Consider the following 24,031-nt stretch of genomic DNA (forward strand, 5'->3'; position numbering starts at 1 on the left):
GCCAACATGGGGATGTGATTCCCGTGTGGTCCCGTGTGGCTCAGTTGGTAGAGCATGGCGCTTGCAACGCCAGGGTTGTGGGTTCAATTCCCACGGGGGGACCAGGGTTCAATTCCCATGGGGGGACCAGGATGAATATGTATGAACTTTCCAATTTGTAAGTCGCTCTGGATAAGAGCGTCTGCTAAATGACTTAAATGTAAATGTAAATTCTGGAAAAACTGATTCAAAATTGAATCCCCTCTACATTACTAAAGAGATCACCTCTTCATACATCAACACTTGCAATTCATGGGTTGCATGTTTCATCACCAATATTGTTTTGAATGTTGGTCCAATATTTCATGAGCTGAAATAAAAGATCCCAGAAATGTTCCTTACACACAAAGAGCTTATTTCTCTCAAATTTGGTGCACAAATTTGTTTAAATCCCTGTTAATGAGCATTTTTCCTTTGTCAAGATAATCCAAGCCAGAGAAATGAACGTTAATTTCTCCATTTTAGAGAATTTGCCAGTTTTTCAAACGACCAGTCTCACAACCGCAGATCACGTGAAACCACGCCAGCCCAGGGCCTCCACATCCGGCTTCTTTACCTACAGATCGTCTGAGACCAATCACCTGGACAGCTGATGAAACTGGGTTTGCACAACCAAATAATTATTGCACAAACTGTCAGAAATCGTCTCAGGGAAGCTCATCTGCGTGCTTGTCGTCCTCACCAGGGTCTTGACCTGACGGCAGTTCGACGTCGTAATCGTCTTTCAACTGTACCGGGCAGATGTCAGATGGCGTGTTTTGTACCGTGTGGGCAAGTGGTTTGCTGATGTCAACAGAGTGCCCCATGGTGGCGGTGGGGTTATGGTATGGGCAGGCATGAGTTACGGAAAATGAACACAATTGCATTTAAAATCGATGGTAATTTGAATGCACAGAGATACCGTGACGCAATCCTGAGGCCCATTATCATGCCATTCATCCACCGCCATCACCTCATGTTTCAGCATGATAATACACAGCCCCGTGTCACAAGGATCTGGACACAACTCCTAGAAGCTGAAAATGTTCCAGTTCTTCCATGGCTTGCATTCTCACCAGACATGTCACCCATTGAGCATGTTTGGGGTGCTGTGGATTGATGTGTACGACAGTATGTTCCAGTTCCAGCAACTTCGCACAGCCATTGAAGAGGAGTGGGACAACATTCCACAGGCCACAATCAACAGCCTGATCAACTCTATGTGAAGGAGATGTGTCACGCTGCATGAGGCAAATGGTGGTCACACCAGATACTGGACTGGTTTTCTAATCCACACCACTACTTTTTGATCCACACCCCGTATCTGTGACAAACATATCTGTCTTCCCCGACATGTGAAATCCATAGGTTATGGCGTAATGAATTAACTTAATTCATTTAAGTTGACTGATTTCCTTATATGAACTGTAACTCAGTAACATTTTTGAAATTGTTGCATGTTGTATTTATATTTTTGTTCAGTGTAAAAGTGCTACTATCCTAGGGTGCAAGAGGCTGGGGCCTTATTGCTGGCAGTGTTGAATTATAACCACCACAGATCAGCCATGCACAACTCAAAATGATGCACGTCACCCTCAACTATTGAGTGTAATATCACATTACTATGAATTGAATGCAAATCAGCATACCATGCAACCAAACTATTGCTCACACAACACAAAATTCCAATGGAAACTTGACTTTCCCTTTAATTAATATTTCATCAAATATATGTTTCCTTCTTGCAGTCCAGAAAACCATGCATTGAAGACAAAAGAACAACATCTGCACCACAGACCTCCAAAGAGCTGGTATGGGGGATCCGGCTAACATCTGACCAGGGGATGCCAAGAAGAAGCCTTGGCCTAATAACCAAACCTATGCCAAAGACCGGAGAAGTAATGCCACATTGCACAACATAAATGTCACTCTGATAGGATGGGAAGACTAAACGTTACTGTCGCCACGTAACATTTCTAAATGTCAGAAACACTAGGATGTGAGGTTTAATGATCTTTTGTTGTGTATGTGTTTACGTTGAATAAAAACTCAACCATTATTTTTATTTTTATGCAATATATGCCCATATGGCTAGTAATGAATGAACCACTTGTAATTTGCTAAAAAAAAATAATTGCTGAAGTATGAACATTTCTGGTATTAGCTTGAGTTCACATTTATTTAATGTTCCAAATACAGGTTGGTGTTTGTGCTTCTGCTATTATAGCTAACCGCTGTCATGCCAAAAATGTCAATTTTGCCAATGACAGAAACATCTGACAGATGCATGGGTAACCGATGTGAAATGGCTAGCTAGTTAGCGGTGGTGCGTGCTAATAGCGTTTCAATCGGTGACGTCACTCGCTTTGAGACCTTGAAGTAGTGGTTTTTGTGGAGCGATGGGTAACGATGCTTCGTGGGTGACTGTTGTTGATGTGTGCAGAGGGTCCCTGGTTCGCGCCCGGGTCGGGGCGAGGGGACGGACTAAAGTTATACTGTTACACGTGGGACAGCCAGGCTCCTGTAATTGAAAGTAGTTTTGACCATCGCTATAAATAAACCATCTTTGGTTTTACTAGTTAATGTGCATGAGATGTTCCTAAAAAAGAAAATAAATCACACCAATTTCCATTATCAAAAACTAAACAACTCATATTTCATTTTAGCTTTGTAGCGATGGATGTGTTAACTTCCCAGAGTAAATGGCCTGCTCCTCAGTCCCAGTTACTAATATGCATATTATTAGTAGTATTGGATAGAAAACACTCTGAAGTTTCTAAAACTGTTTGAATTATGTCTGTGAGTATAACAGAACTCATATGGCAGGCAAAAACCTGAGAAAAAAATCCAAACAGGAAGTGTAAATTCTGAGGCTGGTAGAGTTTCAACCAAGATCCCATTGAAATCACAGCGAGATATGAATGATTATTCACTTCCTACGGCTTCCACTAGATGTCAACAGTCTGTAGAACTTTGTCTGATGACTAATGTGAAGGGGGGCCGAAGGAGACAGGAATGAGTCACCACAGCAATGAGGTGAACATTCTTTGACCACGCGCGTTCACATGAGAGGCAGCTCCGTTCCATCGCTCATCTGAAGTCAATGTAATTCTCCGATTGGAACGTTATTCAAGATATATGTTAACAACATTCTAAAGATTTTTTTTTTTACATTTTTTTTTACCTTTATTTAACTAGGCAAGTCAATTAAGAACAAATTCTTATTTTCAATGACGGCCTAGGAACAGTGGGTTAACTGCCTGTTCAGGGGCAGAACGACAGATTTGTACCTTGTCAGCTCGGGGATTTGAACTTGCAACCTTCCGGTTACTAGTCCAACGCTCTAACCACTAGGCTACGCTGCCGCCCCATCGTTTGACATGTTTCTACTGACTGTTACGGAACTTTTGGACATTTCATCAGGTTTTAGTGAACGCGCTTCGTGACTTTGGAATTGTTTACCAAACGCGCTAACCAAAGTAGCTAATTGGACATAAATAACGGACATTATCGAACAAATCAAGCATTTATTGTGAACCTGGGACTGCATTTTGATGAAGATCAAAGGGAATATTTATCATGTAATTTCTGGTTTCTGTTGACTCCAACATGGCGGCTAATTTGGCTAGCTAATTTGACGGCTAATTTGTTCTGAGCTCCGTCTCAGATTATTGCATGGTTTGCTTTTTCATAAAGTTTTGTTGTAATCTGACACAGCGGTTGCATTAAGGAGAGGTATATCTATAATTCCATGTGTATAACTTGTATTATCATCTACATTTATGATGAGTATTTCTGTTGAAACGATGTGGCTATGCAAAATCCCTCGATGTTTTTGGAACTAGTGAATGTACCTCAGATTTTTTGATATAAATATCAACTTTATCAAACAAAACATACATGTATTGTGTAACATGAAGTCCTATGAGTGTCATCTGATGAAGATCAAAGGTTAGTGATTAATTTTATCTCTATTTGTGACTGCTATCTTTCGCTGGAAAAATGGCTGTGCTTATTGTGGTTTTGTGTGACCTAACATAATCGTTTGTAGTGCTTTCGCTGAAAAGCCTATATTTGAAAAATCGGACACTTTGGTGGGATTAACAACAAGATTACCTTTAAAATGGTATAAGACACATGTCTCAGGAATTTTAAATTATGAGATTTCTGTTTTTTGAATTTGGCGCCCTGCACTTTCACTGGCTGTTGTCATATCATCCCGTTAACGGGATTGCAGCCATAAGAATTAAGGAGCTAGCGCTGTTTACATGACTTTACAACTCCACAGTGAACAATATTCAAGTTGTTGGGGAACGTGTGATCACATACGTCGAGATGAATTTCTACTGTAAATATACATGTTTTTTTGTCGCTAATACCAATACAAGTTTCACTGCCATCTCAGCATTGCGTGGCGCTTAATGTTAATCATCTTACATCACCTACATCGTACCATAAAGACAAGAATGTACTAGGCCTATGATGTTACCCGTGAGTAAAACAAATGCATTTTCTATTTTTAAAAACTGCATAACTTGTTTCAAACCAAATGCAGAGGCCAGAGACTCATCCAGCATAATGTTTGAATTCCAAAGTTATCAATATGGGCAATTCCAAGGTAACAGAATGATGTTGAGACTCGATCTTTCCATTTAAAAAAAGTGTGCCAACAAACCATTGACTGCAAAGTTAAACAAACCATACAAATCTATGCACAAGGACTACTTTTAACAATTTCCACTGACAATTTTACAACAGCGCAGATGTAAAGACTGGTAACAGAATGACAAAATCTCCCTCAGTTTATGTGACCAAGTTTTCCAAAGACTTGTTCAATATCTACTCCCCGAATTAAGATTAAAATATAAATCAGCTATGATTTGACACCTTGAGTTTTTTTCTTCAGTTATTGAACTACAGTAAGTGAAGTGCATTAAACACCTGGTAACAGAATGATGGTAATCGACTGACATCATGGGTCAATCATCTGTACTTTACAGAAATGCATAATTATGAATGTCATTTCCTTAATGGTGATGTATCCTGAATAAGTACACTTTTTTTTCAAAAATGTAATTTCCTCCTTTGTATATTATGCGACACACTGGCTATTATTTGAATGAGCTCCACCCCCAAACAAGAACACATTTTATTGGTCCGGACCAAATATGTACCAATCATCGACGTCTATGTTTCACAAGTTTGGACAACACAGAACAGCACAGTACTGTACTCTACAGTGTTGACCTATACTCTACTTTACTGACCAAACTTGTAAAACAGACCTCTATGATTTAGTCCAAATTTGAACCACCAACTTTCCACTACTTTAACACCCATGGAAGTCTGGTACTCAGTGGGTAAGGGGGCTGGTTACAGGAGAGAGCGAGTAGAAAACATTTTAGCCCAAAACCTGGTTGCTTCTGCCAGGAGGCTGACACTTGGCTGCAAGTGCATCTTCCAGCAAGACAATAATTCCTAGTACTAATCAAAATCCACAAATAAATTGTTAAATGACCACAAAAATCAACATTTTTCAATGGCCATATCAGTCTCCGGACTTGAACCCCATTGAAAACCTGTGGTTTGAATTGAACAGGGCAGTCCATAAGAGCCAGCAAAGGATATCAAGGATCTGGAAAGATTCTGTATGGAGGAATGGTCTAAGATCCCTCCCAAAATGTTCTCCAATCTCAAAGCATTTTAGAAAAAGGTTCAGTGTCATTAAACCTCACCAGGGGATGGTGCTAGAGTACTGAAAACAGGCACCAATAACTTTGACCCTCTGAGCAATTGTATTAGTATAAAATAAATGTCCAAATATTTTTGCATACAATATAGCTCAGCATTGTATTATTTATTTTATAATATTTTTTGCTCATCTTTGTCAAGGGTGCCAATAATTATGGACCTGACTGTAAAAGTTTCTTCTTTTTTTTTAACCAGAAGCTAAAGCATTTGCTTATTCTTAATTTTTAGGGATGGAAATGGTTGACTTTTTCTACATTGTTACGTCACAGCTTTATTCTAAAATTGATTAAATTGTTTTTTCCCCCACCTCAATCTACACACAATACCTGACAATGACAAAGAAAAAACAAGTTTAGAAATTGTAGCAAATGTATAAAAAAAAAAAAAAACTGAAAAATCACATTTATATAAGTATTCAGAACCTTTACTCAGTACTTTGTTGAAGCACCTTTGGCAGTGATTACAGCCTCAAGTCTTCTTGGGGATGACACTACAAGCTTAGCACACCTGTATTTGGGAGTTTCTCCCATTCTTCTCTGCAGATCCTCTCAAGCTCTGTCAGTTTAGATGGGGTAAGTCACTGCACAGCTGTTTTCAGGTCTCTCCAGAGATGTTCAAATCGAGTTAAAGTCCAGGCTCTGGCTGGGCCACAAGGATATTCAGAGACTTGTCCCGAAGAAACTGCTGAGTTGTCTTGACTGTGTGCTTTGGGTCGTTGTCCTGTTGGAAGGTGAACCGTCACCCCAGTCTGAGGTCCTGAGATACTTGATGAAATATACCGAGATACTTGATGAAAACCTGCTCCAGAGCATTCTCTGGAGCAGGTTTTCATCAAGTATCTCGGTACTTTGCTCCATTCATCTTTCCCTCAATCCTGACTAGTCTCCCAGTCCCTGCCGATGAAAAACATCCCCTCAGCATGATGCTGTCACCAGCATGGTTCACCATAGGGGTGGTGTCTGGTTTCCTCCAGACGTGACGCTTGGCATTTAGGCCAGAGTTCAATCTTTGTTTCATCAGACCAGAGAATCTTGTTTCTCATGGTCTGAGGGTCCTTTAGGTGCCTTTTGGCAAACTCCAAGCGGACTGTCATTCGACATTGACTGAGTGGCTTCCGTCTGGCCACTACCATAAAGGCTTGATTGTGGAGTGCTGCAGAGATGGTTGTCCTTCTAGAGTAAGATCAGTCTGGAGATGTGGTAGTCTTTGGGACGGATCATAGGATTCTTCAGTTCTGTAGGCATAGCAGCTTTGCTTAACCTTCCTCCCACTCTTAGAAAGCCATTGTCAACAATTGGATCAAGTCTACAGATTGAGCCGCTTCCCTTGACACATTGTCTTCCTTTGACAATGAGTGCAATTTCTTGTTTAAAATGCTGTCTTTCCTCAATTATGATCTTTTCTGCTTCATCTAAGTCATCCACAGACAGACTTTCTTTTCCAAATGTCAGTTTGAACTTGTCAATTTGTTCCTTCAGTGAGTTTGTTAAACTCTGATCTGATCCTGGATCCGTTTGTGTGAGAACTTTCCTTTTCTGGCTTAACTGTAGAAGTAGTATCTTCAGTTTAAGCATCCAGGCAACTGTTTTCTTCAAGCTGTTCCATGTCGAATAGTACTCCGTTTGCTGGTCGGACTCCTTTCTTCCACACTTGTACTGTTCACGATGACGTCTTTTATCACCTCTGGATCATCCGGAGGGATGGAGCCAAGCTCCTCTGGGACTTTCAACCATTATGTTTCTGTTTTCTCCAGGAATTCTGGTCATTTGAGCCATCTCTGAGTTCAGGAAAGTTGAAACATGTAACCCTCGAGGCATTGTTGACTGGGTTGTGTTTGGAGTTCAAATACCTCCACTGTACTGCTTTCGATAGGGTTGCTGTGATCTGTGACCCATTAGCCACAAAGGTATGGAATCTCTTGGTATCATTGCGGAAGTATTTTAGCACAGACTGGCTGTCTGTCCAGAAAGTTGAGTCCTCGAGTTCAATCTGGAGCTCCAACCTTAACATCCTGTCCACTCGCACCACCAATGTTGCTGCAGCAAGTTCTAGTCTGGGGATCATCATCTGCTTGAGTGGAGTCACCCTTGATTTCCCAAGCATGAATGCAATGTGGACCTTTAGCATACCGTTTGTGAACCTAAGGTAACTTGCCGTGCAATAATTTTGTTCACTTGAGTCACTGAAGTGATGCAGCTCTGCGGTCTTGACCAAAGTTCACAGGCATCATGCACCTGTCAATCTGGAATCTGGACATTTATTCAAGCTCTGAGAGCCATCTCTTCCATGAAATAGAGTGTTCGTCGGGGATTGACTTCGTCAAAAAGGAGAGGGAGAGAGCAGAGAGAGAACAAAGGACTTCACTTGGCCAAACTCCTAAATCCCCAAAATGGGAGAATTAAACAAATTCTAAATTTGAGAATGGTCCGTGGACACTTAAAGCATAGTTATGACGAGTGTGTTTCATTTGGTGATCTCATTTAAGGACAGGACACACACTTAAAGTGTACATTTTCCAGCTGTTATGTTTACATCTAAATATTGGGAAAATAATGTGATTAAACATGAAACTATTTGTGAAAAGATGTAATGTGATAACCTTCTAAATGAGTATGGATATTCATATAAAGATCAACTAGTCAGTGGCCACGCCCCCGTGAGCCGAGGGTAGGTGCCTGGTCTCTTAACTTCGAATGTTTGTCCTTAAAGGTTTTTCAGTGTTGCAATCTGCCACTACAGCTACTGCTGTTTAAGGTTTGCTGCTGTTTTGGTTTTTAAAAACCTTTTGTTGGACAGGGAATCTTGAACATCTCCATACAACAGATCCTGCAATATCCTGTTTGTCCATGAACGTCACACGGTCACTGAACTGGGCCCTCAGGTGGCTTCTCTCTAAAATATCACATGCTGTAGACCTACATTTTTCCCTTAGTTTGTAGGGAAGTTTGACATTATCAACTTTATGTTGGAGGGAAGATTAAGCTCTTCCATGTTCTCAAGGTCTTGCATAGCATTTTAGCAACCTATAAGATGGTGGCTAGCCACCCAGTCCCTTTCCATCATCCGGTTTGATGTTTGTCCAGTTAAACTTTTTCCATGTAAGCAGTGGTGACTTTGATTTCATTGCCAAAAGTATTCCTTTAACAACCTCAGCATAGCCTCTTCTGGCTTCCATATGCAGACAACTGCAGACCAGATCCTTAGGCTGACCAGAGGTGTACTGTTCCAGGTAATAGAGCCTATCCTGGTGGCTGCTCATCTTATCTTCTATGCCATGCTCAAAACCACGCATAAATGGCCTAAAGTTGAGAGGTTCACCATTAAACATAGGGAGATACCTAACAGGGGGTGTGGCCTGTTTGTACTGTAGTACAAGGTGTTCAGCAATTTCATTCGGCCTTTGCATGACAGTAGAGGAGGTGCTCATGGCTGGTATTATGGCTGATACCCACAGGGTTGATTCTGTTGATTGCTAGACCTTACCGTTGGCTGCTGAAGGGTGTGGGTTATGACTATTTTCTGAATGGGTTTTCATGGCTTTGTCTGTTGTAAAACCCTTTGTAGTTGGGTCTTTGGAACCACAACCAATCCTGCAAACTCAACAGGTGATGGTTCAGGTTCCTCAAAGACCTTGGGATCCTGGTTCTCAAAATAGAAGTTAATTTTATATTTTTTGCTTAGTAAGTGGGCTGCCATGGCATGGGATTGAGAAGTTGACTCAAAACTCACCAAGACCTTCAGTCTGGCATTATATGCTGCCATTTCCATTTCCATTCTAACATTCAGTTGAGCTTTCTCCAGTTCCAATGCATGCTTGTCCTGTAATGATGCTTGGCGAGCGAGTAGTGCTGCTCTCTGCCTCAGATTTTAGGCATGCGGAGGACGATGCAGCCTTACATGCTGACCAGACCGGACACGTCGCAAAATAAATTTAGAAACCCATGTTTTTCAATTACTGCACCCACACTGCTTGCGCGCGCCAACGAGCGTTTGCGACACCAAGGGCTAAAATAGATGTCGTTCCTATTTCTGACGCAGATCGCGCTGCAAGTCCTGCCTCTCCCATCTCCTCATTGGTTTATAGAAGCAGGTATCCACGTGCCATCTCATTGGTTTATAGAAGCAGGTACCCACGTGCCGTCTCCTCATTGGTTATATACACGTGGGTGATAGAAAGATGAACTGTTTTGCCGGTAGTCGTGGTAATACAATGAAAGTTTAGATGCGATCACCATATAATTTAAACGATGAAAAGGCCTGGAAGGAGGAGAGATGACTAGAAACAATTCGGTTGGCCGTTTTATATGTGGATTAATTGTCAGAGTAGAGATCCTTGTCCATTTCAGGTAAAATAACAACTAAATGTTTATATCCCAGGACAAATTAGCTAGCAACAGCAAGCTAGCTAAACAGGACAAATTAAAGTTAGCTAGCAAGTGCAAGCTAACTATCTAAAATACCATACATGTTTAATGCTTTTCGACCTGTCCCCAAATTAATGTCATTGGTTCAGAGTTTGTTTTGATATTTTAACCTGCGTGTCGTGATCACGTTTGGTGTGGGGGGGCAAAATAAATTTATGCACAATGGCGCACGCGCGCAGCCGGTTTGGTCAAGGTGTAGAGAATACTTGGTTTTACTTGATATTTGACACATTGGAAATGCCGTCTTGTGATTCAATGAGCGTTTGTGGCTCCACTTCAGCATTTTCCCACCTTTTTCAGGCAATGTTCTTAAGTCCTCATTCTTGGTTGATAATAGTTAATGCTCTCCTGTCACTTTTCTTCTTCGTGACTAGCTCTAGCACAGTTTCATGAGCATTCTTAAAGTCATTGAGAACAACAAATGCTTCAAGACCCTCATTCACAGTTTGCCTCACCGGGCTGCATAGAGTGAACTAATGCGCCTCTGCCTTCTCCAGTGCAGTCTCATTTGGGTTTTCATCCGCCATCATTCACTTTTAATTCACTCAATTTACAATGACACAGTTGTTGATTTCATTGTTAAAACGCAATGACCCTTTAGACCTCCTTCAACGCTTTAAAACACAGTCATCCATTTCAGCATATTGACCAATTTGCATTGATCATGTGCAAATTTGGCATTTTAGATATGTTCAATGTGCTTCATCCCATTATAGGTTTTGTCCCCTTTATTTAAAAACACTCAGTATCTTTAGATCCTTTAGTTGCGTTCCATTGATGCATTGCATTTCCACGTTAGGCCTAATATTAGAGATTTGATGAGGCTACATTGTGCATAGGATCTCAGTGTTTCCCAAACGTCTTAATTGTTTTCACAGCGCTGTGTTTTGATTTCCATTCAAGTTTATCAAACATTCCAATAAGAAACACATTTGCGCTTCCATAATATTCTTTATCTAACGATTGCATTGAACAGGGCAGCTCATTCATTCGCAATGGTTACTCACGGCGGGCAAATTCTAGGCGTTCAAATCCTTCAAAGCGAGCTGTCCATATGATCCAAATGCAATGGTGGGTAGAACCGTATCCAGCGCGTGTCCTTAGCGGAGCTTTCCTTCAGATAGTAATCCTTCTTTACCAGTTGACCATAGCTACTGTCCAAGCCTGAAGCAGGGTTGTTTCGGACACATACAGTCCACATTCGAAGTTCCCAGATGGCAAAAACATAAACGACTACCTTATGCACACAAATGTAAAGGGCTGAATAAGAATATGTACATATAAATATATGGATGAGCGATGGCCGTGCGGCATAGGCAAAATGCAGCAGATGGTGTAGAATACAGTATATACATATGAGAGGAGTAATGTAGGATATATGTAAACATTATTAAAGTGCCATTAATTGAAGTGACTAGTGATACCTTTATTAAATCCATTTATTAAAGTGGCCAGCGATTCGAGTCTGTCTGTATGTTGGCAGCAGCCTCTCTATGTTACTGATGGCTGTTTAACAGTCTGATGGCCTTGAGATTCTTTGGTTCTTTGCCTTGATGCACCTGTATTGACCTTGCCTTCTGGGTGATAGCAGGGTGAACAAGCAGTGGCTCGGGTGGTTGTTGTCCTTGATTATCTTTTTGGCCTTCCTGTGACATTGGGTGCTGTAGGTGTCTGGGAGGGAAGGTATTTTGCCCCCGGTGATGCGTTGTGCAGACCGCACCACCGTCTGGAGAGCCTTGCCGTTGTGGGTGGAGCAGTTGCCGTACCAGGCGGTGATACAGCCCAACAGGATGCTCTTGATTGTGCATCGGTAAAAATGTCTTCAGCCTCCTGAGGTTGAAGAGGCACTGTTGCGCCTTCTTCACCCCGATGTCTGTGTGGGTGGACCATTTCAGTTTGTCCGTGATGTGTACGCCGATGAACTTAAAACTTTCCACCTTCACTACTGTCCCATCGATGTGGATAGGAGGGTGCTCCCTCTGCTGTTTCCTGAAGTCCATGATCATCTCCTTTGTTTTGTTGACGTTGAGTGTGAGGTCATTTTCCTGACCCCACACTCCGAGGGCCCTCACGTCCTCCCTGTAGGCCGTCTCGTCGTTGTTGGTAATCAAGCCTACCACTGTAGTGTCTGCAAACTTGATGGAGTTGGAGGTGTGCATGGCCACGCAGTCATGGATGAACAGGAAGTACAGAAGAGGGCTGAGAACGCACCCTTGTGGGGCCCCAGTGTTCAGCGGGGGGGGAGATGTTTCCTACCCTCACCACCTGGGGGCGCCCCGTCAGAAAGTCCAGGACCCAGTTGCACAGGGCGGGGTCGAGACCCAGGGTCGAGCTTAATGACGAGTTTGGAGGGTACTATGGTGTTAAATGTTGAGCTGTAGTCAATGAACAGCATTATTACATAGGTATTCCTCTTGTCCAGATGGGATAGGGCAGTGTTATGGCGATTGTATCATCTGTGGACCTATTGGGGCTATAAGCAAATTGGAGTGGGTCTAGGGTATCAGGTAGGGTGGAGGTGATATGATCCTTGACTAGTCTCAAAGCACTTCATGGTGACAGAAGAGAATGAGATCCAGGGAAATGGTGTATTCTTCTTAGATCTAACAAAAATGATTCTCCAAATCAACTTAAAGCATAGATTACTTGACATGAAAAACACATATGGCCTGTTTGTATGCATTTATGTATGCTCAAAAGACTATACCACTCCAGCATCTAGCTAGGACCCCCCCCCCAGGCATAAGCTGCCCATAACAAACACAATTGCATTTTATGTATGGCAATTTGAATGCACAGAAATATCTTGAAGAGATCCCGAGGCCCATTTTGAGGCCGATTTTCTTTTATGGTACCTGTGACCAACAGATGCATATCTGGCACAGCGGTCTAAGGCATTGCATCTCAGTGCTAGAGGCGTCACTACAGACCCTCATTCAATTCCAGGCTGTATCACAACCGTCCATGATTGGGAGTCCCATAGGGCGGCGCACAATTGGCCCAGCATCGTCCGGGTTAGGGGTTGGCCGGGGTAGGCCGCCATTGTAAATAAGAATGTGTTAACTGACTTGCCCAGTTAAATAAAGGTTAATTAAATTAAAAATATGTATGCCCAGTCACGTGAAATCCATAGATTATAGCCTTATTTATTTAATTGACTGATTTCCTCAAATGAACTGTAACTCAGTAAAATCAATGAAATTGTTGTATGTTGCGTTTATATTTTTGCTTAGTGTGTTTGATATGTATATATATCAATATAACATACACACTCAAAAGTTTGCACACCTACTCATTCAAGGGTTTGTCTTTATTTAAAGCCTTATTCTAAAATTGATTAAATCGTTTCCCCCCCATCAATGACAAAGCAAAAACAGGTTTTTAGAAATGTTTGCTAATTTATTACAAATAAAAAACTGAAATATCAAATTGATATAAGTAAATTGCTATGAGACTCAATTGAGCTCAGGTGCATCCTGTTTCCATTGATCATCCTTGGAGTCCACCTGTGGTAAATTCAATTGATTGGATATGATTTGGAAAGGCACACACCTGTCTGTCTATAAAAAGGTCCCACAGTTGACAGTGAATGTCAGAGCAAAAACCAAGCCATGAGATCGAAGAAATTGTCCGTAGAGCCCCGAGACAGGATTGTGTCAAGGCACAGATCTGGGGAAGGATACCACAATATTTCTGCAGCATTGAAGGTCACCAAGAACCAAGAACACAGTGGCCTCCATCATTCTTAAATGGAAGCGGTTTTGAACCACCAACACTCTTCCTACAACTGGCCAAACTGAGCAATCGGGGGAGAAAGGCCTTGGTCAGGGAGGTGACCAAGAACCCGATGGTCACTAACAGGGCTCCTCTGTGGAGAGGGAAGAATCTTCCAGAAGGACAACCATCTCTGCAGCACTCCACCAATCAGGCCTTTATGGTAGAGTGGCCAGATGGAAGCCACTCCTCAGTAAAAAGCACATGACAGCCCACTTGCAGTTTGCCAAAAGGCATCTAAAGGACTCTCAGACCACGGGAAACAGGACTCTGGTCTGATGAAACCAAGATTGACCTCTTTGGCCTGAATGCCAAGCGTCACGTCTGGAGGAAACCTGGCACCATCCCTACGATGAAGCATGGTGGCAGCATCATGCTGTGGGAATGTTTTTCAGCGGGAGAGACTGGGAGACTAGTCAGGATCGAGGGAAAGATGAACGGATCAAAGTACTGTGAGATCCTTGATGAAAACCTGATCTAGAGCACTCAGGACTTCAGACTGGGGAGAATGTTCACCTTCCAACAGGACAGCAACCATAAGCACACCGCCAAGACAATGCAGGAGTGGCTTTGGGACAAGTCTCTCAATGTCCTCAAGTGGTCCAGCCAGAGCCCGAATTTGAACCCAATCGAACATCACTGGAGAGACCTGAAAATTGCTGTGCTGCTCCTCATCCAACCTGACAGAGCTTGAGAGGATCTGCAGAGAAGAATGGGAGAAACTCCCGAAATACAGATGTGCCAAGCTTGTAGTGTCATACGCAAGAAGACTCAAGGCTGTAATCGCTGCCAAAAGGTGCTTCAATAAAGTACTGAGTAAAGGGTCTGAATACTTATGTAAATGTGATATGAGTTTTTAATTTATAAATTTGCAAACATTTCTAAAAACCTGTTTCCTTTATGGGGTATTGTGTGTAGATTGAGGGGGATATACTATTTAATTCATTTTAGAATAAGGCTGTAAATAACAATGTGGAACAAGTCAAGGGGTCTGAATACTTTCTGAATGCACTGTTTATACACTGATACTACAAATATTCTAACTAACAGAACAGTAAATTAGATCACCTAAATGAAAATAAGTGGTTTGCTGGGTGAAAAGCTTGAGTCTTGTAAGAGCTGAACTCTCCAACCTCTGCCCTGCCTTAGCCTACAAAATAGTTTGAGTAATTACATCCCATTATTCGAGTCTGAACATTCTACGAGGGGAATGACAAATTGTAAAATGGTTGTCAGTGTAACAGAGAAGCAAAATACAAAACTTCTCCCATCAGATTAGACAGTAAATCACCCATTTCTCATTGTTGTGAAATTAGGCAACAAGACTGACCGTCTGGACCTTGTGACTAGGCAGAAAAATGGTTAGCTCCTCAGTCACTGCTTTATACCCACACAACAGAAGTGTGTGAAGGAGACAAAGACGTATAGAGCAGTATTAAATGTTCGTCACATGGGTATGTTTTTTGTATCTACGGGTTATTGTCCAGCTTCATTGCTAACGAATGGACAATGACCACTGGCTGGTTTGGCCCTACAAAACCAAAGCCCCCCGATGGGAAAGCATAATATGCAAGGAAATTCTCAAAGCTGCTAATGTGAACCGTGACGATCTTGTACATAGCCGGTGGGGATTCCGGTGGGGTGCCCCCACCCAGGCAGTGGCAGTGCTGGCAACACTAGCTGCAGTAACCCATGGGGAGGGTGTCACACTCGGACAGTCAGAGAGGGGGCATATTATTGTGGCCCTGGTGGCACAAAATCAAAAGTCTGACTGCACAGAGATGCTTGGGATATATGGTCAAATCGGGGGACCGCGTGTGGGTGTTTCAGGGGAAAGGGGTATATCTGATATCCATCACCTAGGCAAAAATGGGGAGATTTGATTAACCATTGTCAAATCTCCCAATTTTTGTACATTTTTTGCTAAATTTTGCATGCCTTCTCATACAGCTGCAACTGTATATGCATTTGTAAATCAAGGTCTTTCTTGAGTTGGGCTCTGAGATGGTACAACTGTTGAGCATCTGAGTGTATGGTTGTTTGTTGGGGAAAGGGGTTGAGTGTGTATGCATCCCACAACTGTTGCTTGGGAGTAAAGATGTTAGGGACAATATAGGATGAATCACAATAATTGTTTGGGGAAAAAGTAATTTTTGTAATGGCAATACTGGTAAGAGGTCCTTTGCATAAACTACTTACATTACAAATATTCATTGTTATAATAAATAAAAAAGCAGGATTTGTTTTATATATATCATTTTTTTTTTTAAATAGTTGTATATAATACACATCGAGGTGAGGGCGATGGAAATGCTTTTGGGGGCTGATCTGCTTCTTTTCTGTGGGTGGCACTGTGTGCTCTTGTCGAAGGATGGGTCCCGTTCTCTCAGGGGCCATGGGATCTGGGGGGATTATAATACGGTTTTAAATAAGTCTACGGACCGTAAAGGAAATCACACTACAAACTATCACCCTCATGCACTTATTAAGGAAATCATGAATGTCATGGACATATTGGATTTAGTGGATATATGTAGGCTTAAATATCCTGACCTAGTGAGATATACATCGTGGAGGCTAAATCAAGCTAGTCGTCTTGACAAAGTAATCATTCTCTCTGGCACCAAAAGTTTTTTTTTTAAAGTGTCGATGGGGACAGAATAAGGTCGGACCATCACATAATTGGCATACAGTGCCTTGCAAAAGTATTCATCCTCCTTGGCATTTTTCCTATTTTGTTGCATTACAACCTGTTATTTAAATCGATTTTTATTTGGATTTCATGTAATGGACATACACAAAATAGTCCAAATTGGTGACGTGAAACGAAAAACATTACTTGTTAAAAAAAAAATCTTACAAAAAAAAAAAAAAATGAAAAGTGGTGTGTGCATATGTATTCACCCCCTTTGCTATGAAGCCCCTAAATAACATCTGGTGCAACCAATTACCTTCAGAAGTCACATAATTAGTTAAATAAAGTCCACCTGTGTGCAATCAAAGTGTATATATATATATATACACACACACACACACCTGTTCTGAAAGGCCCCAGAGTCTGCAACACCACCAAGCAAGTGGCACCACCAAGCAAGTGGCACCACCACCAAGCAAGTGGCACCACCAAGCAAGTGGCACCACCAAGCAAGTGGCACCACCAAGCAAGTGGCACCACCAAGCAAGTGGCACCACCAAGCAAGTGGCACCATGAAGACCAAAGAGCTCTCCAAACAGGTCAGGGAAAAAGTTGGAGAAGTACAGATCAAGGTAGGGTTATAAAGAAAATATCCACAACTTTGAACATCCCACAGAGCACCACTAAATCCATTATTTAAAAAATTGAAAGAATATGCCACCACAATAAACCTGCCAAGAGAGGGCCGCCCACCAAAACTCCCAGACCAGGCAAGGAGGGCATTAATCTGAGGCAACAAAGAGACCAAAGATAACCCTGAAGGAGCTGCAAAGCTCCACAGCGGACATTGGAATATCTGTCCATAGGACCACTAAGCTGTACACTCCAGAGTTGGGCTTTAAAGAAGAGTGGCCAAAAAAAGCCATTGCTTAATTAAAGATAAAAATAAGCAAACACATTTGGTGTTCGCCAAAAGGCATGTGGGAGACTCCCCAAACATATGGAAGAAGGTATTCTGGTCAGATGAGACAAAAACAAACTATGTCTGGCACAAACCCAACACCTCTCAACACCTCTCAACACCCCGAGAACACCCTCCCTACAGTGAAGCGTGGAGGAGGCCTCCCGGGTGGCGCAGTGGTCTAGGGCACTGCATCGCAGTGCTAGCTGCGCCACCAGAGTCTCTGGGTTCGCGCCCAGGCTCTGTCGCAGCCGGCCGCAACCGGGAGGTCCGTGGGTCGACGCACAATTGGCATAGCGTCGTCCGGGTTAGGGAGGGTTTGGCCAGTAGGGATATCCTTGTCTCAGTATGTAAAATGTAATGAAATGTAAAAAAAAAAAAAAAATAATAAAATGTATGCACTCTACTGTAAGTCGCTCTGGATAAGAGCGTCTGCTAAATGACTAAAATGTAAATGTAAAATGTGGCAGCATCATGCTGTGGGTATGTTTTTCCATCGGCAGGGACTGGGAAACTGTTCAGAATTGAAGGAATGATGGATGGAGCTAAATACAGGTAAATTCTTGAGGGAAACCTGTTTTCAGTCTCCCAAAGATTTGAGACTGGGATGGAGGTTCACCTTCCAGCAGGACAATGACCCTAAGCATACTGCTAAAGCAACACGAGGGGTTTAAGGAGAAACATTTAAATGTTTTAGAATGGCCTAGTCAAAGCCCAGACCTCAATCATTTGAAAATCTGTGGTATGACTTCAAGATTGCTGTACACCAGCAGAACACATCTAACTTGAAGGAGCTGGAGCAGTTTTTCCTTGAAGAATGGCCAAAAATCCCAGTGGCTAGATGTGCCAACCTCTGAGACATACCGCAAGCCACTGTATTATAAACTCAGCAAAAAAAAGAAACATCCCTTTTTCAGGACCCTGTATTTCAAAGATAATTCGTAAAATTCCAAATGACTTCAAGGATCTTCATTGTAAAGGGTTTAAACACTGTTTCCAACGTTAAGACACGTTTTACAGATGGTAGGCAATTAAGGTCACAGTTATGAAAACTTAGGACACTAAAGAGGCCTTTCTACTGACTCTGAAAAACACAAAAAGATGCCCAGGGTCACTGCTCATCTGCAGATGTGGCCAGGGCAATAAATTGCAATGTCCGAACTGTGAGACGTCGAAGAGGGCGCTACAGAGAGACAGGACGGACAGCTGATCGTCCCTGTAGCGGCAGACCACACGTAACACCTGCACAGGATCGGTACATCCGAAAATCACACCTGCGGGACAGGTACAGGATGGCAACAACTGCCCGAGTTACACCAGGAACGCACAGTCCCTCCATCAGTGCTCAGACTGTCCGCAATAGGCTGAGAGAGGCTGGACAGGGCTTGTAGGCCTGTTGTAAGGCAGGTCCTCACCAGACATCACCGGCAACAATGTCGCCTATGCTCTTCACTGACGAGTCGCGGTTTTGGCTCACCAGGGGTGATGGTCGGAATCACGTTTATCGTCGAAGGAATGAGTGTTACACCGAGGCCTGTACTCTGGAGAGGGATCGATTTGGAGGTGGAGGCTCCGTCATGGTCTGGGGCGGTGTGTAACAGCATCATCGGACTGAGCTTGTTGTCATTACAGGCAATCTCAACGCTGTGCGTTACAGGGAAGATATCCTCCTCCCTCATGTGGTACCCTTCCTGCAGGCTCATCCTGACATGACCCTCCAGCATGACAATGCCACCAGTCATACTGCTCGTTCTGTGCAGTCATATTCAGGTCCTGATTGGTCAACAAGCTTATTTGACATGTCAAATAGTGTTATTTGACGTGCATCTTTGTTGACATGCAAAGACCCAAACAGCATTCCATTGAAATCCTGGTTGAGAATGAAACGACTGAAAAAATGAACAACGAAAGAGCACAGCAAGTAAGTGAAAGAAATAGGTTTTGATTTTGTTTTACTGGTAGTGGGGACATACGTAAATGCCAACAAAATTACTTTTTGGTGAGTGTGGTGTGTGTAACCTATATTTAACTAGGCAAGTCAGTTAAGAATAAATTCTTATTTACAATGATGGCCTACTCCGGACGACGCTGGGCCAATTGTGGACCGCCCTATGGGACTCGCAATTACGGCCGGATGTGATACAGCCTGGATTCGAACCAGGGACTGTAGTGACACCTCTTGCACTGAGATGCAGTGTCTTAGACTGCCGCGTCCATGTGTGTGTTAACTATTTAACTGTACTAGAATGCTTAAAAGGCCGCAAAATGTTTAATATCGGTCACCAAAAAAATTGGCAAAGAAAAAAATCAGATATCGGTATCAGCCAAAAATGTCATATCGGTGCATCACTAGTTTATACCCACACAACAGAAGTGTGTGAAGGAGACAAAGACATATAGAGCGTATTAAATGTTATTCCCCATGGGCATGTTTTTTTTGTTGGTATCTACGGGTTTTTGTTCAGCTTCATTGCTAAAGAATGGACAATGTCCACTCGACTAGCCATATGCTCTCAATCATGTCTGTTAGAAAACGTATTCCAATGTCTCAGTGGTTAGAGCAGGGTACTGGCTACAACAGGAGCTGTGATTTTGATTCCTCCATAGGCCACATTCTGAATATGTCACTCACTGCTAATGTAGACAGTTCTTTAAGTTGATTTAGATGTAAACGTCTGCTAAATGATCATGTCGACAGGACAGACCATCTGAATACTCTGGGCTTCTGGGGTAAAGGTTACATATTTAGGAGCGGGTTAAAGTAACTGTCCAGTGTTTCCAGCTTTCTATGAAATATTAAGTATCATTAATTACAATAAGAGTGAAATACTTTTCCTTCCAAATGTGTTTAATTAAGTATGTTAAAAAACACCTTTTGTGTGTTGGTATGGTGTGGGAGTACGAACAGCAGAATGCTGTGGGCGTATACTGGTCATTACGCATGTTCATGCAAGTAGAATGCAGATTGGCCAGCTCAGCCAATGAGCCAACATGACATTCTGAAATGGCAAGCATTTTTAAACGTTCTGTTTGAGATACAAGTCTGAGGCAGAGTTTTTGAATAGTTTTTTCTCCAATTCATGTTTTGGCCACAAATACAAGTATAGGACGAGTCAACAACATTATTTGGGTATGAGTTAATAACAGAATATGAACTTTTAAAAAGTGAGATTTTCACTGAACACTAATGGAGAGAGCAGAAGTTACCCAACAACAAGTCTCCTCATCCCCAAACTTCCCTTTCTACTTACACTAACCAGTTTCCATCCACAGTTTTTATGCAAGTAAAGTCATACAATTTTTAAAAAACGAATCATGACAGCTATGATGGAAAAAGGTACTATCGGTACAATTTTATAAATGCCAACAGAATTTGTTCATTCGACATGGTGGAAAACCACGCAGTTTATTAGGTAGGTTACAGATTAAATAAATTATGATGAACTTCACAGGGTGGTGAAAGTGCATGGTGATATTGATGCTCCTTTCCAGTAAATATTGAGGGTCTTATTCTGGTAACATGATGATCGATGCTTGACTGCCATTTGACAAACAAAATTTGCAGATTTTAGAATATTCGCGTGATAATCTATCGGCAATTGGATGGAAATCTAGCTAGTGACAGTTGGAATCCTTGGATTGTGTTTCATGTCTTGTTGCCTACATGTCAGGTTGGATTTGATTTATGAGGGATAGAACATAGTTTGTCTTGGAAAAACTGCTACACTATCTCGGGGTTGCTGTTGTTTGTAGTTTCAGTTCTACGAGAGTCAATATAACATTGAATTTAGGCCTAGATTAGTGTGAAATTTCTACTTGGTAATTGTGTTCATGTCATGCGTGTACAGAATTTCATTCGTTTCATAGGGGGAATTCCATGATGATTGAATTACGATGAGACTCAGATTTTTCACTTTGAACTCTATGCTACACAAAACCCATTGATTTCTACATTTAACAAACCATACAACTATGCACAAGGACTACTTTTAACAATTTACACAGAACATTTTACAAAAACATTTAATTGAAGAACGGTGCGGATGCAAAGTCAGTACTTTGTATCTGTTATGTTCTTCAATTATTTTAGTTGTATGGTTTGTTAAACTTTGAAATCAATGGATTTTGTTAGGAATACAGTTTAATGTGAAAAATCTGAATCTCGGCGAAATTCCGTTACCCTGAAGTTGTCCATAGGCCACTGTGTACCAGCGCCACAACATACTCAGGGACCTAAAAGGAAAATACAAGACTTGACACTAAAAATTTACATCTCTCTACGATACAAGTCAATAGAATAGCATTGTTGATTGACAAATCTGCTTTGATAAACTTGATCTGGTGGTCATGTTTTAATTATTTTAGACAAATGGCATAGGCATTTCCTTATCTTTGCTGATAGTAAAGTCAAATCCCATGCATGACTAAGTCACACACTTATCTTTTGTGGTGCGGCAAAACCACTTTCTGCATTTCACAGCCTGGGCGACATTGCAATTCTAATGACGTTGGCAAACCATCACAATAGCTAACGTTACTGGTGAAAGCGTAGCTTTAGCGTCAGCACATCCAACCTTAATATTAACCTTCTTTATAAAGATAAACACCTTAGACCAAATACCTTGAAGTAGTTAAAGTTCGTTTCAAATGATACATGTGTGTTCAAGGTACACCACAGCTTTTCCCCCGCATGCGCTCACCTGAGGTTTTGTAGGCTGTGTATGTGAACTCGCTCCAGGGTTGCGGTGCAGAAGCCCTGGCCAAGCCCCATTAATTGGCCCGCAGTGAACTTTTCTAATTATTTCTTGGTAATTGTCTAACTTTTTTTCGACACTGAAACGCTCGAGCTGTCACTGCGCGCTTAGGTCAAACTGAAGGGTGTGTTGCCTACAGCACAATCCCTCCTCTGACCAGAAGGTTATGCTGTGTACCACGTTTTGCTCCCTTCATATGCCTTCCATTTCTAGTATAAGTGTGCCAGGTTAATGGATTATATAAGGTTATCATGGAATTGTAATAGAAGTAACATTTAAATAATCAAGAATCAATGTTTGATATAGGTGTTAAATACTATACGTTTGGTCAATGATGCTTGTACAAATGTCCCAGAATGTAGATTTGTTCTCTACCTCAAATATCTTAAAAGTAGATCCTAATCAGTTATTAAACGGTTTGTTTACCTATACAGTTAGTGGTCATTGTGTATTGCCCCCCACATTGCTCCTCAGCCAATTTATAGCCAATCACCAGGGAGAACAGAGGAAAATGTCCAAGGTTTTGCATGTCATCAGTGTTGGGTTCATCTGCTTTCAGGTTGAGGGAACTGATTATTGACAGTGACTTGGCCTAATAATTTTAAACCCACGCCAGTCATCTTTGTTGTCCATCCCCTGCTACAGAGACAGGCCTAGATGACCATTCACTGAGACAACATTTCCACAACATTAATTTGATGTAGCTCCTTATCCTCCCACTGCACATCTTTAATGAACCTCTAAATTGTTGCTCTGACCACGTTGATGTATTTTATTCCCCACCCTATATATATATTCAGATATGTTTCACGTGTTCCATAATTTATTTTACACAATCCTAATGCCTTTGTATTATACAAGGGAACACACATTTTTCCACAATAGTGTGAAACTCTTATTTCTCTCTCTCTCTCTCTCTCTCTCTCTCTCTCTCTCTCTCTCTCTCTCTCTCTCTCTCTCTCTCTCTCTCTCTCTCTCTCTCTCCACTCACTCACTCACTCACTCACTCACTCAGTCACTCAGTCACTCAGTCACTCACTCACACGCACACAGTTGTTTCTTAAAATGTTTAATGACCCTGTCACATTGTTACAAAGTAATTTACTGTCTGGAAAGCAAACATGTCTTTCAAGCACCAGGATATTACCACAAGGCATTAATATTAGATGTTATGATTAAAGGGAAAAAAAGGGAAAAATATGCAGCTTGAACAGGAAATGTGTCACTGTTATTTCCCTCCCGATAACTTAATTTGTTACCCAACTCGCCTGTGTTAATTCCGTTCACCCTCAGCTCCCTCTGTTGCCATGGATATGATATTCCTATGGCAACTACGGGTCTTTGTGGATGGCCTCGGGCCTCGACCACAGAGGACTTTCAGAACCTTTCAGTACATTCCCTTCTAGCTCACAGACACTAGCAGTGGCAGTGTTCTCTTATCCTCTATCTCTTTCTTTATTTCTTTCTCTTTATTTCTTTATCTCTCTCTCTCCTCCCTTTCCCTCTTTCTCCTCTCACTCTCTTTCTCTCTCTCCTCCCTTTCCCTCTCTCTCCTCTCACTGTCTTTCTCTCTCTCTTCCCTTTCCCTCTCCTCTCACTCTCTTTCTCCCTCTCCTCCCTTTCCCTCTCTCTCCTCTCACTCTCTCTCTCTTTCTCTCTCTCCTGCTTGTCTTTTGCGTAATCACAAGCATTCTGTTACCTTAATCTCAGTGCA

General features: G+C 41.9%; 1 protein-coding gene across 2 annotated transcripts in view; it reads right to left on the reverse strand.

Moving 5' to 3' along the window:
* LOC129824099 (elongation of very long chain fatty acids protein 1-like) overlaps positions 1 to 22,456 on the reverse strand; it is a 30,285-nt gene extending 7,829 nt beyond the window's left edge. For both annotated transcript variants that reach the window (XM_055883428.1, XM_055883430.1), the window contains exon 1: positions 22,264 to 22,456. The gene's annotated coding sequence lies outside the window, so the exon portion shown is untranslated. The remainder of the gene's footprint in view (positions 1 to 22,263) is intronic.
* Between the last annotated feature and the right edge of the window lie 1,575 nt (positions 22,457 to 24,031).

This window comes from Salvelinus fontinalis, chromosome 26, assembly GCF_029448725.1.
Source record: "Salvelinus fontinalis isolate EN_2023a chromosome 26, ASM2944872v1, whole genome shotgun sequence".
In the NCBI taxonomy this organism is placed as follows: domain Eukaryota; kingdom Metazoa; phylum Chordata; class Actinopteri; order Salmoniformes; family Salmonidae; genus Salvelinus; species Salvelinus fontinalis.